This window comes from Procambarus clarkii, chromosome 30, assembly GCF_040958095.1.
Source record: "Procambarus clarkii isolate CNS0578487 chromosome 30, FALCON_Pclarkii_2.0, whole genome shotgun sequence".
Taxonomy (NCBI): Eukaryota; Metazoa; Arthropoda; class Malacostraca; order Decapoda; family Cambaridae; genus Procambarus; species Procambarus clarkii.
In genome coordinates this window covers 8,974,044-8,991,871 of record NC_091179.1, presented here as the reverse complement: position 1 = coordinate 8,991,871, position 17,828 = coordinate 8,974,044, and the positions used below count along the sequence as shown (strand labels likewise).

At 49.8% G+C, this 17,828-nt stretch overlaps 1 protein-coding gene across 1 annotated transcript in view; it reads left to right on the top strand.

Moving 5' to 3' along the window:
* LOC138369890 (nascent polypeptide-associated complex subunit alpha, muscle-specific form-like) overlaps positions 1-17,828 on the top strand; it is a 44,530-nt gene that overhangs the window by 9,801 nt on the left and 16,901 nt on the right. The gene's annotated exons all lie outside the window — the stretch shown is intronic.

Here is a 17,828-nt window from a genome sequence, read left to right as displayed (position 1 = left end):
CCTCCCTCCCGTCCGTCCCTCCCTCCCTCCCGTCCCTCCCTCCCTCCCGTCCTTCCCGTCCCTCCCGTCCCTCCCGTCCCTCCCTCCCTCCCTTCCTTCCTTCCTTCCTTCGGTTGGTGGTCTGGAGGAGGTGGTAACACCTTGGAGGAGCCTCCATCACCTATAACTGCGAGAGGAAGGTGGCACCAGCCAGGCCGGGGTCGTGACTGGAACATGCCATTATCATGGCAACTCTCACTCTCTTGGTCCCGGCACGGTACTCACTCCGGAGGGCGGAGCCAGAGGCAGGCAGGCAGGGGGGAATGGAGAAGAAACAGAAAGATGAGAGGATAGAGGTAATGAGAAATACTGGCAGTGCATGAGGAAGAAAGAGGAGGAAGGAGGAAGTGATGACATTCCCTGACCAAACACCGGTGCTGGAAGCGTCTAAGGATGCCAAACTGGTTTACCTATTAACAGCTGGTGATCCACACATCACTTGGGGAACTACGCCCGTAGGCCAAAAATAACAATAATAACCCACATATACAGACAAGGGGTGGACAGTGCTCTGGACTCGTAATCCTAGGGTCCGGGGTTCGATCCCCGGTGATGGCAGAAACAAAATGGCCAATTTCTCTTTCACCCTAATACCCCTGTTACCGAGCAGTAAATAGGTACCTGGGAGTTTGACAACTGTTACGGGCTGCTTCCTGGATGTGTGTGTGTGGGGGGGGGGGGGATTAGCTAGTTAGTAACAGTTGATTGACAGTTGAGAGGCGGGCCGAAAGTGCAACGCCCAATCCCCGCAAGCACAACTAGGTGAATATAACTAGGCGAGTACACACACATACGCCCGCTTATGTATTACATGAACCCAACGCACCAAACGAGCCCACATAACAGTTTGGTGAACCGGAAGAGGCCTTAATAACCCCCCCCCCCACCACGCGAGCCTCGTTCCCTAACGCCGCAACACAAAAACTGGCCCGGAACAAAGGAGCGTGGCGGGGGAGGAGGCGGGGAAAAAAAGGAGCTCCGCCGGGCGTCGCTCCCAGAGACGCGGGCCAGGTGACCTTTCCCTCAAGGCTCCACCACCACCGCCGCAGGAGTGGCAAACTGTGCCACACTGGAGAACCCGAGGCCAGTGTGTACAACCTTGAGGTAGGTGTGTGTGTGTGTGTGTGTGTGTGTGTGTGTGTGTGTGTGTGTGTGTGTGTGTGTGTGTGTGTGTGTGTGTGTGTGTGTGTGTGTGTGTGTGCGGGGGGGGGGGGGTGCAGCGTACATATATATATCCCCCCCCCCCCCCCGACCCCGACCCCCTCCTCTTCCATCGGTATCACCACCCCCCAACTAACCCCACCGTCACTACCTACCAATGTCACAACTAATGCTACAACCCCCCCCCCCCTACCCCAACACCACCAATCTTGGTTGTGTTTTTCCTCAATCCCGCTCCTTGACACCCCCCCCCCCTCCTTCCCGTCCCCTGCCGCCAAATTGGGCGGTAATAAGTAGGTCAGCCAATCCATTACCTGCAGTCTGTCTTGATAAGCTCGTGTTGGTGTGCATCCCTAATGGAAACACTCCACACACACACACACACACACACACACACACACACACACACACACACACACACACACACACACACACACACACACACACACACACACACACAGCCAACTTTGACCAAAGAGCCAGAGCTCAACCCCCGCAAACACAGCTAGGTGAGTACACACACACAGGAAGTGATGTGGTGGAGACTGACTCCATACACAGTTTCAAGTGTAGATATGATAGAGCCCAGTAGGCTCAGGAACCTGTACACCAGTTGATTGACGATTGAGAGGCGTGACCAAAGAGCCAGAGCTCAACTCCCGCAAGCACAACTAGGGGAGTACACACACACACACACACACACACACACACACACACACACACACACACACACACACACAGTAGTTAACGGATGGAATGCATTAGGCAGTGATGTAGTGGAGGCTGACTCCATACACAGTTTTAAATGTAGATATGATAGAGCCCAGTAGGCTCAGGAATCTGTACACCAGTTGATTGACAGTTGAGAGGCGGGACCAAAGAGCCAAAGCTCAACCCCCGCAAGCACAAATAGGTGAGTACAAATAGGTGAGTACACACACACACACACACACACACACACACACACACACACACACACACACACACACACACACACACACAGAGGGTATAATGCCTATAGCCTTGGCAGGTACACGAGTATGCTGCAATCTCAGCATATTCATACATTACTTTATTACATACCAGAACATGTCCAACATGATATTAAGAGTGAGTAACATTGTCATCTGTGAAAATGAGAGCCCAATAAGTCCTGCTGCCTCATACCATCCTGCTCCCCCAGGTATCACCATTGCTTCCTCATACCGCCACTACCTCACATACCCCCCACTATCCCTCATCATACCCCCACTACTCTTCATATCTCCTCTTCCCCTCCATACCCAAACTGCTTTACCATCACAGCCATCATGACGAACCACCACTACCAGGGACTATGAGTCTAAGAAGGAACCACCACAACTATTGACCACAACTAGGGACCATATCGAACGACCATTGCCAGGGACCCCTCCCCAGGGACCCCTCCCCAAGGACCCCTCTCCAAGGACCCCTCCCCAAGGACCCCTCTCCCAGGGACCACAGCGCCATCTAGCAATATAACAGCTTCCTCACACCACTTTTACCACACCTCATTATATTAGGATCATCAAAGGCGCGTCGGCCTCTGTCGCTGACAGCATTCCTCACCTCCTTTGGCGCGCTTCCAGAGAGGACATTGCTGTAACGGAACAACGGTAACAACAGTGGCGAACAACGGCTAGGGGGGCACGGATGGATATACAGATGAGGGTTGATACAGTTGGTTTACTGTACCCATGTATCACTTATTTAGTTTCCGCTTTCTGTATCTTCCAGCACCCCTCCACTCTTCTCTCAGACCCTCCCTCACCTTCCCCTGCCCCACCTGACCTCTCCCCAAACCGGGCGTTGGATCAGCCAATCCAAACATATATTACTAGTGACAGGCTGTGACACGATGGGATACCAATCCCGGCGTGTACCTAGAGTTTTCACACACACACACACACACACACACACACACACACACACACACCTCTAGTCAACTTCTACGAAGACTTTACCTGCAGAGCATTTCAAGGGGTATACATTTATAGCCAGCCACAGCAGTTTACAGGTTCAGTGATGCTGGGTGTGGCCCCAGGGTGTGGCTACTGTGCCCTCGGGTCCCCACACACACACTTACCTGGCGAGGAGAGAGAAATAACAACATGAATACTACATCGTGTGATCTTCCCATTCCACATTCAGTGAAGACAAGGCGACACTGCTACCCCTTCCGGCACCCCCCCCCCTGTTTATACCCTTCTTTCCCACTTCCGCCCACATCTTCCCCTTCCACAAATTTGCTCAACACCCTCCACCATCCCCCCGTAATACGTCTTCTTTGCGGGGGTTGAGCTTTGGCTCTTTGGTCCCGCCTCTCAACCGTCAATGAACTGGGTGTTAGGGCACTGGCTAATGATCGTAATGACCAACTAGGATCGTTAGAGTATACATCGTTGAGTTATTTTATCTGTGATCCGGTTGCAAGCACAAGTGTTTCAATGGTTAAATTTAAGCTTCAATGAATAATGGGTTATCAGACGGCCTGATGGGCGTTTGTGTTCCCTATGTCCTCGAGTATACGTGGGGTGTACGTGAAGTACAGGTACCTGAGGTATACCTGGAGTGTACCCAGAGTGTACCTGGGGTGTACCTGGAGTGTACCTGGGGTGTACCTGGAGTAGGTTCTCAGAGTTCTACCCCTCCAAACCCGGCTATCCTGCAAGATAACAAAAACAACAAAAAGAAATCTTGAGTAGGTGCTCACAGGACAAAAGCTCTTGGCCAGCCAAGAGCGCTCAAGAGCTCCCAACTCCTAATCCTGAAGAGCCACAACTATAGTAGTTAGACACTAGACCAGGCCAGTTAATGCACACGAATCACCGAGATCATTAAGCGACAAGCTACATAGGGAATAATTCCTTAAAACAATACTAATTTGCATACAGCTCAAGTGTTCACATATTACTAAGCCAAAGTCACAGACGAGAGAGAGATCCGAGGACCTCGAGGAGTCCCCGGAACAAGTAATACAAACCGCTGAGAGACGGTGATCTATGGCCTGTGTGAGGAGAGTGGTGTAGTTGGTCTCCAAGGACACGACACCAGGCACATTATTCTATCCACGAGGCGCCAGGCTCCGGACACCGGGCGCCAGACTCCGGACACCGGGCGCCAGACTCCGGACACCGGGCGCCAGACACGGGACACCGGACACCAGGCGCCAGACACCGGGCGCCAGACACCGGACACCGGGCGCCAGACACCGGACACCGGGCGCCAGACACCGGACACCGGACACCGGGCGCCAGACACCGGACACCGGGCGCCAGACACCGGACACCGGGCGCCAGACACCGGACACCGGGCGCCAGACACCGGACACCGGGCGCCAGACACCGGACACCGGGCGCCAGACACCGGACACCGGGCGCCAGACACCGGACACCGGGCGCCAGACACCGGACACCGGGCGCCAGACACCGGACACCAGGCGCCAGACACCGGACACCAGGCGCCAGACACCGGACACCAGGCGCCAGACACCGGACACCAGGCGCCAGACACCGGACACCAGGCGCCAGACACCGGACACCAGGCACTATTCCCGGTAGAGGTATAATTCGGCACCGTTTCTTTCAATTGATGCCTCTGTTCACCTAGCTGTAAATCGACACCTGGTAGTTGATCTGCTGGCTGCATCCTGGTGATATGAGAGAGAGAGAGAGAGAGAGAGAGAGAGAGAGAGAGAGAGAGAGAGAGAGAGAGAGAGAGAGAGAGAGAGTGTGAGTGAGTGTGTGTGTGTGTGTGTGTGTGTGTGTGTGTGTGTGTGTGTGTGTGTGTGTGTGTGTGTGTGTGTGTGTGTGTGTGTGTGTGTGTGTGGTGTGTGTGTGGTGTGTGTGTGGTGTGTGTGGGTGTGTGTGTGTGTGTGTGTGTGTGGTGTGTGTGGTGTGTGTGGTGTGTGTGGTGTGTGTGGTGTGTGTGGTGTGTGTGGTGTGTGTGGTGTGTGTGTGTGTGTGTGTGTGTGTGTGTGTGTGTGTGTGTGTGTGTGTGTGTGTGTGTAGAAGATGTAAGAGAAAAATAGTTAGGAAGTCAGTATATTAGACAATTGAGTTATGAAGACGGGGTCCAAGAGCTAAGAAGTCAATCGTACGGGCAGAAATAGTAAATAAAGACAGACAACCACCCAGCCCACGTGACAAGCTCCTCACGCAACTCTCGGTGTCTTGAGAGGACACAAGACACACACAAACACAGCCTCAATATACTAGATAATGGCAGTGGGAGGTTGTGGGGCGTGTCACCTTGCATATGGGGGGGAAGAGTGAGGGAGGGAGGGGGAGGGAGGGGGGAGGGAGGGGGAGGGAGGGAGGGGGAGGGAGGGGGAGGGAGGGGGGAGTGAGGGAGGGGGAGAGAAAGAGAGAGAGAGAGAGTCAAGACTTTATCTGGTAATCCAGACAAAAGGTCCTCGCAGCTGTTGGAATCTTACCTGGCAAAGTGCAATTTGGTCGCCTTCGCACTAATGATTTTTGCCACAATGACCTGGGGTGAAGGAGGCCCCACTAGGCGCCGGGGAGCAGCTGGGGCACCTCTGAGGTAAGGGGGGGCGTGGGGAAGACGAGGCAGGGGGAGCAGAGTGATTTGAGGGGGGAACTACGCCAACACAGCTACCACCATACGTCATACGTCAGGCTGCGAGCAGCCGCGTCTAACAGCCTGGTTGATCAGTCCAGCAACCAGGAGGCCTGGTCGACGACCGGGCCGCGGGGACACTAAGCCCCGGAAGCACCTCAAGGTAGCCTCAAGGTAGCCACCACCCACCTATCTGGTGTAGTCTCCCCAAATTCTCCGAAAAACTATTTCAAAGTCTATAAATGTGTTAATTAATAGTCTTTCCTGAATTAAAAAGAATATAACAGGTAAGGAAATTACGAGGAAGTAAATCGATAGAAAGTTCATTTCAAATTCATTTGGCGATTCATTTCTGAATCGAGTTTTCTTAATGAAAGCAGACTATATTACCTTGAGGCGTTGCGTGGGGCTCAGGTGCTGAAGCCTGTCGCTAGCAGCAGTAAATATTCCCGTTATTTTCCAGCCCAACCACTTCACCCACACTTTGTGTAATAATCTTTTTATGGGTTCCGGGGGCTTCTCTCCCTGTCCCCGACGCCTCGCACTACGTAAAACACTTTTGTCTGGAGAAGCTACACAAGCTGGGAACAAAAAGTTGCATGTAGCACGGGCTATGGTGAGCCCGTAAGGGACTTACCTGGCACAGGAGAGGGGCTGTGCCTGCTGTTGCTCTGGATGATTTAAGATGCATATGTATTCTTCAGTGACTGTCAACGCCCAAGGCTGAGGCGAACCAGCGCATTCAAGTTTATATTTGTATTTTATTAACATATTTAGGTGTATGTGCATTCGTGCAGCTGCCCTAGACTATACAGAGTACAGAGTGTGTCAAGAACTAGCTACATGATGCTAAACAACCCCATCACACACAGGAATGTTAGTCATACCTGGTGGACCAAACTCTCACAAGTCAAGCCTGGCCTCGGGCCGGGCTTGGGGAGTAGAAGAACTCCCAGAACCCCATCAACCAGGTATACAGGGACATGTGTTCAGTAGTCTGCACTGGCAGACTCTGGGTGCATTATGAGGATATCCTCAAGACCACGAGAGGTAATACGGCCTGGGAAGGGGGAGGGAGGGGGGCAAGACTTGACTTTTAATAACTTGATCCAATAGGCTGTTACTTGGAAGCGCATGTCCACGTATTCCACTACCACCCGGAAGGTTGGTCGCTCTGGAACTTGATAAGTTCCAGTAGTGGACACAAGGTGTGGCCAAGTAGCAGTACAAGCCTTCACAATGGCTGAGTACCCTGTACAAGGCTGATACAAGCCACAAGGCTGTACAAGGCTGATAGTACAAACCAATGTTCCTCACAGAGAGCCTACCTGACACTCCATCACCCTCCACCCTAAGTCAAGGTTGACTACAACATGACCTCTCTTACACTATATTGATTGAATGTGACACCGTAATGGACTTTAGACCTCCTGGCCTCTTGTACCACCAACTGTGTAACTATTACATTGACTCAGGTGTTCTGGACGACATCCTAACAATTTATCCAAAATTTGCTTGTCCATTTTAAAGAATGAAGAACAATTTTTATTTATATTACTTCTAAGCTGCATCACTTATGAACCCATCCCTGCCCTTGTGTGGCAGTGCACAGTAGAAAGTTGTTTTCACATATCCATACATTAAAACATTGATTGTACCATGATATATATGTGCTTCAGCCTACAGTTTAGACCTATTGTCTTCGTGTATGACCCTCTGTCCTGCGTGACAGTGAATACCAGCATTATCCTCACTTTAATAAGACTATCAAAATCCTCAGATTAGGCAAAATTGTAATTAATTTTGTCAATAAAGATGTTAATAATAATAATAATCTTAACAACTGCATAAATAACACCTTTTCTAATCCCAGCTGACCTTTGACCCAGCCTCCTGCGCCTAGCTGTCAACTCTGCAGGGTAACGACCCGAGGAACCAAACCGGGATATATATATAAAAACAAAAAAGTGTCCTCGCCATCTTTTCCTAGTTACGATCACAGTTCGTGAGCACATGCGCCAGGTTCCCAGCCCTCCCAACTACAAACATTTTTGTTTTTCATTTTTTGGGAGCTTCGGTTTTTGTAACAGCAGCCGGTGGTACAAAAATGTATATACATGACCCTGGTAGCGGCTCCGACCACCATTCACAGTGCCACAAGTGGAGAGTTTTTCTATGGAATGTTTGGAGGAGTGGAGAGTGCGTGTGTGGGACCCCCAGACTGGAGCCTGGGTGAGCCAGACCTCCCTCCCTTTAGTGGTATCTCGCCCACTGTGCTTACTCCCATGGTGGTGAGCCATGCTCCCACCGCAAGCCTCTTCTACCTGTGCTCTACCAGTCTACCTCCCTGCCCAGTGAATATGAATTTCTTCTCTACCTCACTCTACTTCTCACCCCCTCCCTACCTCATCTGACCTCCTAATGAGCTTCCCTACTACCTCACTATTCCTCTCTATCCCATTCCGCCCCATCCATCACCAATGTCTTTAACACTCCAAACTAAGCGAAACCTCTTCCTTAAATAACATCTACCTCCTCCTCCTCCTTTTCTAATATCAATCTCCACAGCAACACCTCCCCAATCAACTGATCCAACCTCACCAATCCCTTCCAATCTACAACTGCCACGCCACACAATACCTCACCCCCTCACCACGTGACCTACAAAGAAGACTCGCGAGCACTGATACAGGTACAGTCCCGACAATGCCCTCCAGATCTGGTAGAGTGACGCTAATGCAGTCGCAAAGATGAAATAACCTCAAATGTGAAATAAAAAATAAATGTAACAGCCGAGGAGGAAATTCAAATCATCACAATAAAGTGAGTGACACTCCTTATAAACTCCTTATAAAGCAACCACCCCCCAAGGAGTTTGGGGGGTGGTTGCTAGCGGGTTGTGGAGGCGGAAAGTGAGGGTGGAAACGGGGAGGCGTGAGAGAGGTTAAAGAAATAGGTCTGGGACTTGTTTTGAAAGTTCACTTTCTAACCCAAGTATTCGTATCTCATCCCACCTAGTTCTGGGACGAGTCTCCAAGCAGACGCATACACCCAAGTGTGTGTGTATATATATACACACACGAGGAGCAGATCTCCAGTATCATCTATTGATACTGGTAATGGCTCAAAAGGGCCACCACTTACGGGCTATTCATGCCCGTGCCACCTTTTGGGTGGCTTAATCTTAATCAATCAATCAATCATCAAATCTTGGCATCAGATGTCACTCTAACTTAGGACTTACTGGACTTTGAAGTCGCCATAGACAGTATGCCCATGCACTCGGTACCAGGACCCGGATTCACGAAGCAGTTACGCAAGTACTTACGAATGTGTACATCTTTCCTCAATCTTTGATGCCTTTGGTTACATTTATTAAACAATTTACATGCATGAAAACTTCCCAATCAGCTGTTGTTATTGTTATAAACAGCCTCCCTGTGCTTCGGACGTTATTAACTGTAATTGTAAACAAAGCCGGAAAAGATTGCGAATAGATGTACAGGTTCCCGAGTGCCTGCGTAACTGCTTTGTGAATCTGGTCCCAGGCCCTCAAATCACTAAACTTCATAATCATCAAGAATTATAAAAAAAAACACTATCTTAGGCCCTTAACATTTTCTGGAGCCGGAGGCTACATACTGATGTTATCCCCGACATACTTAACACAGCCGAGAACCCCACGACATAAAAGAGGAAATAAAACAGAGGCAAAAATGTATAGACCGAGAGCACTGTCACACATCATAAAGATCCTCGAAAGAGTGCTAAGAAGACCATAAAACACAGGGAATCAGTGTTAACATAGCCCCGGCCAACAGGTGTCCAGAAGAGGGGGCCGTATACCTCGCCACACAACTGCTAGATCACCATGGAACCTGGTTGATACCTGGTTGATGGGGTTCTGGGAGTTCGTCTACTCCCCAAGCCCGGCCCGAGGCCAGGCTCGACTTGTGAGAGTTTGGTCCACCAGGCTGTTGCTTGGAGCGGCCCGCAGGCCCACATACCCACCGCAGCCCGGTTGGTCCGGCACTCCTTGGAGGAATAAATCTAGTTTCCTCTTGAAAATGTCCACGGTTGTTCCGGCAATATTTCTTATGCTTGCTGGGAGGACGTTGAACAACCGCGGACCTCTGATGTTTGATGAACCCATCCTCCGTATTGACAGTACGTTTTAATACTAAGTGTAATAAGTACATTTCTTGACTGTCATACATAGTACATTTTTTTGAGATATATACAAGTGTTGTTACATTCTTGTACAGCCACTAGTACGCGTAGCGTTTCGGGCTGGTCCCTGGAATACGATCCCCTGCCGCGAAGAATCGTTTTTTCATCCAAGTACACATTTTACTGTTGCGTTAAACAGAGGCTACAGTTAAGGAATTGCGCCCAGTAAATCCTCCCCGGCCAGGATACGAACCCATGACATAGCGCTCGCGGAACGCCAGGCGAGTGTCTTACCACTACACCACGGAGACTTTAAATAATTGCACCTATGGGGCTGTTACATCTACCTCCCCATTTTTGGAGGACGGGCTGCACCATGACATGGCCTAAGCTGCCGTGGAGGTTATCTTGAGATCATTTCTGGGCTTTAGTGTCCCCGCGGCCCGGTCCTCGACCAGGCCTCCACCCCCAGGAAGCAGCCGTGACAGCTGACTAACACCCAGGTACCTATTTTGCTGCTAGGTAACAGGGGCATAGGATGAAAGAAACTCTGTCCATTGTTTCTCGCCGGCGTCCGGGATGGAACCCGGGACCACAGGATCACAAGTCCAGCGTGCTGTCCGCTCGGCCGACCGGCTCCCCGGAGCCTCGGAGGACAAGCAAATCGCGGAAAATACGCGGATTTTGCAAAAGCTTTCGAAAAATGTGACCATGGCAGTGCCGTGGTGAGCGCCCTCACAGTGTTCAAGAGAGAACTTGCCAAACACCTCCAAAGGGTACCTGATCAACCAGGCTGTGACTCATACGCGCGGCTGCGAGCAGCCGCATCCAACAGCCTGGTTGATCAGTCCAGCAACGGGGAGGCCTGGTCGACGACCGGGCCGCGGGGTCGCTAAGCCCCGGAATCACCTCAAGGTAACCATAAGGTATGGCGTTATTGCGCACAAAATATGCTCAAAGGTAATTAATTACTGCATGCGCATCTTGTGTGCCAGGTAAGTACGACGGGCTCACCATAAAGACTGTCCTCCGTACATTATAAAACGTCAAAAAAACGGGTAATTTAAAGTGGTCTCTCCTAACCTTACCAGAGGACCCAAAACAGAAAACGGGACAGTACGTCACTTTCGCCAACCGCTTTCATTTTCCAGTACGACAATTTTTACGCCTTATGTAACGCATACGAGCGAAATGCGACGTTCTTAGTAGAGGACAGGTTGCACCAAGGGAGCCGATCGAGCGGACAGCACGCTGGACTTGTGATCCTGTGGTCCTGGGTTCGATCCCAGGCGCCGGCGAGAAACAATGGGCAGAGTTTCTTTCACCCTATGCCCCTGATACCTAGCAGTAAAATAGGTATCTGGGTGTTAGTCAGCTGTCACGGGCTGCTTCCTGGGGGTGGAGGCCTGGTCGAGGACCGGGCTACGGGGACACTGAAAGCCCCGAAATCATCTCAAGATAACCATAGCGCGTGCTGCTTGGAACTTTTTTGTGCCGAGTAGATAAATCTAAAACAACAACAACAACAGAGAATTACTGGATAACAGGAAGACGGATATTCAATTACCTAACGAACAGAAGCAAGAGTGTAATATAGTCAACAGTGTAAAATCCGGATTATCCTCCATGGAGAGCTCAACCCCTCCTCCCCCAGGGTACTGTGCTTGCTCCAACTTTCTCACTCATATATCGGACACGCACAAGGACAGAACCGTGTATCCGGTTCTGTACGGACATACACCGTATATAAATGTAGTATTTTTCCTTGTAAATTGATGTAAATATCATCTTTATATTGTATATTATTTAATAAAGAAAAAAGTTAGGACACTTTTCCCCCACGTCCTCCCAGCGACTATAAGAAATATTGCCGGAACAACCGTGGACATCTTCAACAGAAAACTGGACTGTTTTCGAAGAGAAGTTCCGGATCAGCCGGGCTGTGGTGGGTATGTGGCCCTGCGGGCCGCTCCAAGCAACAGCCTGGTGGACCAAACTCTCACAAGTCGAGCCTGACCTCGGGCCGGGCTTGGGAGAGTAGAAGAACTCCCAGAACCCCATCAAGCAGATATATGTGGGCCTGCGGGCCGCTCCAAGCAACAGCCTGGTGGACCAAACTCTCACAAGTCGAGCCTGGCCTCGGGCCGGGCTTGGGAAGTAGAAGAACTCCCAGAACCCCATCAAGCAGGTATATGTGGGCCTGCGGGCCGCTCCAAGCAACAGCCTGGTGGACCAAACTCTCACAAGTCGAGCCTGACCTCGGGCCGGGCTTGGGGAGTAGAAGAACTCCCAGAACCCCATCAAGCAGGTATATGTGGGCCTGCGGGCCGCTCCAAGCAACAGCCTGGTGGACCAAACTCTCACAAGTCGAGCCTGACCTCGGGCCGGGCTTGGGGAGTAGAAGAACTCCCACAACCCCATCAAGCAGGTATATGTGGGCCTGCGGGCCGCTCCAAGCAACAGCCTGGTGGACCAAACTCTCACAAGTCGAGCCTGGCCTCGGGCCGGGCTTGGGGAGTAGAAGAACTCCCAGAACCCCATCAAGCAGGTATATGTGGGCCTGCGGGCCGCTCCAAGCAACAGCCTGGTGGACCAAACTCTCACAAGTCGAGCCTGACCTCGGGCCGGGCTTGGGGAGTAGAAGAACTCCCAGAACCCCATCAAGCAGGTATATGTGGGCCTGCGGGCCGCTCCAAGCAACAGCCTGGTGGACCAAACTCTCACAAGTCGAGCCTGACCTCGGGCCGGGCTTGGGAAGTAGAAGAACTCCCAGAACCCCATCAAGCAGATAAAATCTCAAGCAGAAATCTCCCCCTTCCCTCTTTCCCTTCTCGCGGGGGTCGCCAAGCCCCCGGAATCACCTCAAGGTAACCCTTGTCCCTTATATGAATGAGAAAAGGTACTGGCGGACAAGGCACCGTGTCTTGCAGATGGCACTTGGATTTTTATGACAGTAGACAATATAGAGGACACGTCAAACCTCCAATCTGATGTTTACCAGATCTACCAATGGGCCGCATAAAATAATATGATGTTTAATGTAGATTAAACAACTCCAACGCTAAAATAAATGAAAATATAACAACGAAAATCACATAAAACGGTCAAATCCCACTAGAGAACAAAAGAACAATTTTAAGGATCTGGAAGTAAGCATGTCAACAGACCTTACTTTTAAAGTACACAATAAAGTAGCCGTCACAACTGCATGAAAAATGGCAAGTTGGATAACGAGAACCTTTCAAACATGCCAATGATGATATTTTTCAAGACACTGGTGCTCTTTAGGGTAGAACATTATTGCACAATAACACCCCATTCAAATTTGAAGAAATTGCTGACCTGGAGAGCGTGAAAAGATCAAATATTACTAGAATCTCCTCTATAATCTAAATTATTGTGACAGCTTAAATGTTCTAAATCTGAATTCTCTAGAGCGCAGTTCTAAATCTGAATTCTCTAGAGCGCAGTTCTAAATCTGAATTCTCTGGAGCGCAGTTCTAAATCTGAATTCTCTAGAGCGCAGTTCTAAATCTGAATTCTCTAGAGCGCAGTTCTAAATCTGAATTCTCTAGAGCGCAGTTCTAAATCTGAATTCTCTAGAGCGCAGTTCTAAATCTGAATTCTCTAGAGCGCAGGCGAGAAATATACTTACTAATTTACACGTGGAAAATATTAGAGGGTCCCTGTGATGTGAAGCCGGAATAGCAGAATAGATCGAGATTATTTAACAATTACAGAACAAATATTAAAAGGAGACATGATTACGACATATAATATACCAAGAATCATTCATACTATACATGGCGGATACACATCAACCCTGGCAGCTCAGATGTGATGGTACTGAGAGAGAAGAATGTGTTAGAATGCGAAGCAGTCCAAGCTTGATTCCCCTCGCGGGTCTCCAGTTATGACAGCCCAGAAGACTTGGAAGGCATTACGCTAGATGCCTTATGTTAAAAGGCGGGACCCTGGCACCGGAGCTCAACCCGCCACGGCAACTCGGTGAACACCAACTCTCCCACATGTCCCCCCGGGACACTACACACGGCAACCACGTCATTGTAAAGTGAGTTGTTTCCATATATGTGGAGACAATGAGGGGAAAAAGAGGTGACAGGAGAGCGTGGGGGGGGGGGAGGGAAGGGAAGGGAAGGGAAGGGAAGGGAAGGGAAGGGAAGGGAAGGGAAGGGAAGGGAAGGGAAGGGAAGGGAAGGGAAGGGAAGGGGGGAGAGGAGAAAGAGAAGGGGAGGAGGAAAGGGTGTCCAAAGAAGGAAAAAAGTGTCCAAACTTTTTTTGCTGTATTAAATAATATACACTATAAAGATGATATTTACATCAATTTACAAGGAAAAATACAACATTTATATGCAGTTTATATACTTATCAGTAACAAAATTTGTCATACCACAAGAGCATGAGCCGTATAAACCCCAAATGCTATACATGATCCTGTCTTGCAAGAACTTCAATATTTTGTCCACTGAATAACCCTCCTGCCTGCCTGCCTGCCTGCCTGCCTGCCTGCCTGTCTGTCTGCCTGCCTGCCTGCCTGCCTGCCTGCCTGCCTGTCTATCCTCACACAACATATAATCAGAAAGTGGCATAATTATTGTATTCGTAATTTTCTTGCATTTTTTAGTCAATATGAAACATTAAAAACCTTATTAAATCTACTCTAATGCTTGGTCCACATGAAGAGACCAAAGTGGAAGAAGCAGGGAAGGTTTCTGACCGGGAAGAGATTGATTGATTGATGAAGATTAAGCCACCACAAGAGGTGGCACGGGCATGAATAGCCCGCAAGGGATGAGATGAAAATGGTCTGTGTATATCAACACTAGTAGCCTAGTACACAAGCACCATTTGGTCACCACTTGGTCCGGGAGACATCTCCCGTCACGCAGGGTGCAGTCGCACCTCCACAGATCTCCAGTATCATCTTTTGATACTGGTAATGGCTCGAAAGGGCCACCACTTACGGGCTATTCATGCCCGTGCCACCTCTTGGGTGGCTTAATCTTCATCAATCATCAATCAGTACACAAGCCTAGTATCTTGAGGTTATCTTGAGATGATTTCGGGGCTTTTTAGTGTCCCCGCGGCCCGGTCCTCGACCAGGCCTCCACCCCCGGGAAGCAGCCCGTGACAGCTGACTAACACCCAGTCTAGTACACTAGTACTAGTACACAAGTACACAAGCCTAGTAGTCTAGTACACAACACTAGCACCTTAATACATAAATCAACACCTGGTTCTCGGTTCACTGACGTCACAATTAAGACAGTCGAGGTGTAGCCAATGTGTGCCACAACCTGACCTAACCTGACCTTGTCTGACCTGACCTGGCCTGGCATGACCTGACCTGGCATGACCTGACCTGGCATGACCTGGCCTGGCATGACCTGGCCTGGCATGACCTGGCCTGACCTGGTCTGACCTGACCGGACCGGACCTGACCTCACGTCGCCTAACCTCACCACTCATAAATTAACGATCCCGCAGCTACAAATCAACAATCTAATTAAACACTTCCAATTTCGAAAACAATTAACAATACAATTAACAACCAACTCTACCGAAGTCAAACTTGTCCAATCACCTCCGTCCTGTCCATTCTAGCACGTAAGAGTCATGTATATGTATTCAATTTAATCCTATCCAATAGCGTTATTTCGGTACATCGATCGCTCTGATGAAAGTCTATTGACCCCATCGAGATCCGTCTACATCAGGGGGTCCCATCAGGGGGTCCCATCAGGGGGTCCCATCAGGGGGTCCTAGTGATGGGGACCCCACACTCATTTTTCTCTCTTGCCAGATCTTTCCTCACAACGCTACTTCTCTCCCCTACCACTCTCCAGATCTCCCTTTCTAATCTCCTTACCCTCCTTCACTTTCATTGTCCTCCCCCACCACTCCCCCTGATCCTTCCCCCACCACTCCCCCTGATCCTTTCCCCCCACCACTCCCCCTGATCCTTCCCCCACCACTCCCCAGATCCTTCCTCCACCACTCCCCCTGATCCCCCCCCCCCCCACTACTCCCCAGATCCTTCCCCCCCCACCACTCCCCTGATCCTTCCCCCACCACCCCCCCTGATCCTTCCCCCACCACTCCCCCTGATCCTTCCCCCACCACTCCTCTTATCTCCCCACCACATGATCCCAATATTCAAAAAAGGGGACAGACAGGAGGCACTCAATTTCAGACCAGTATCACTGACAAGTATTCAGTGAAAACTGACGTAGAAAGAGAGAGTAAAGAAGCGCTGGGAGAGGACAAACTTGGTGCTGGGAAGGGAGCTCGAACTTGAGAGGGAAAAGTCAGGCACACACAAGCTTGGTGACGACATCTTATCTTGAGGTTATCTTGAGATGTTTTCGGGGTTTAGTGTCCCCGCGCCCCGGTCATCGACATCACCGGCAATGTTTGACTAATTCTGGAATATACAGCACCTGTTTGGCATTCGCATCTGAAGAGCACAAACGAGCTCCAACACAAAAGGAGAGACGATACAGAGCGGATATGATCACAACGTACAAGATGCCGAGGGGGAATAGACAGCGTCTTTAAACTGGGAAGAGGTTAGAATGAGAGGGCGTATTCGCAGGCTAAAAGTACAAATGTGTGGATGAAAAGATATGTAAAGAAAGACTCGAACCCCTGGAGGGGTTATCTTGAGGTTATCTTGAGATGATTTCGGGGCTTTAGTGTCCCCGCAGCCCGGTCCTTGACCAGGCCTCCACCCCCAGGAAGCAGCCCGTGACAGCTGACTAACACCCAGGTACCTATTTTACTGCTTGGTAACAGGAGCATAGGGTGAAAAACTCTGCCCGCTGTTTCTCGCCGACGCCTGGGATCGAACCCAGGACCACAGGATCACAAGTCCAGCGTGCTGTCCGCTCGGCCGACCGGCTCCCTGGAGGGGTGGTCAACAGGAATGCTCTAAAAGAAGAAGTCGTGGAAACCTCCTCCATCCACATCATTAAGTCTAAAGTCGCCAAGAGAGAGTTTCAACGTCAGGAATTGTTAATAGACGCAACATATAAGGCGAGGTATTTTTTTATTATTATTTTCTACCGCAGACGTGGCCAGACATTTACAATGCTAACCAGCATATATACATTTTCTGCTGTCCTCCATGGACAGGGTTAGAGATGTGTTAAACATATAGTTCTGGGATTGATTGATCAACCAACCACAGAAGGTGATTTTAGTGTTTTTAAAATGCTAATCTAACCTACAGACATAAATACATAGATACACAGAGTTACGTCTGCCCTACATAAAGTGGTCGATGTGTTCTTTACATAGTAATGTAATTATGATTAGCTTCAACATATACTTTATAAACATACAGACGCACACATATACATATATGTACAAAATGCCAACCCGCACCTCCCAATACAGTGACTGGTGGACACTCATCTCCCGACCACTTGGGGGTTGATATCACGCCAGACCTGTCCCCTGAGGCCCATATCAAGAGGATAACATCAGCGGCATATGCCAGGTTGGCCAGCATAAGAACGGTCTTTAGAAACTTGGGTAAGGAATCTTTCTGAACTTTGTATGCCACATATGTCAGACCAATCCTGGAGTATGCGGCTCCAGCATGGAGTCCATATCTAGTCAAGCATAAGACTAAACTGGAAAAGATTCAAAGGTTTGCCACTAAACTAGTACCCGAACTGAGAGGTATGAGCTATGAGGAGAGACTACGGGAATTAAACCTCACGTCACTGGGAGACAGAAGTTATAGGGGTCATGATCCCCACATACAAGATTCTCAGAGGAATTGATAGGGTAGATAAGGACACACTATTTAACACAAAGGGCACACGCACTAG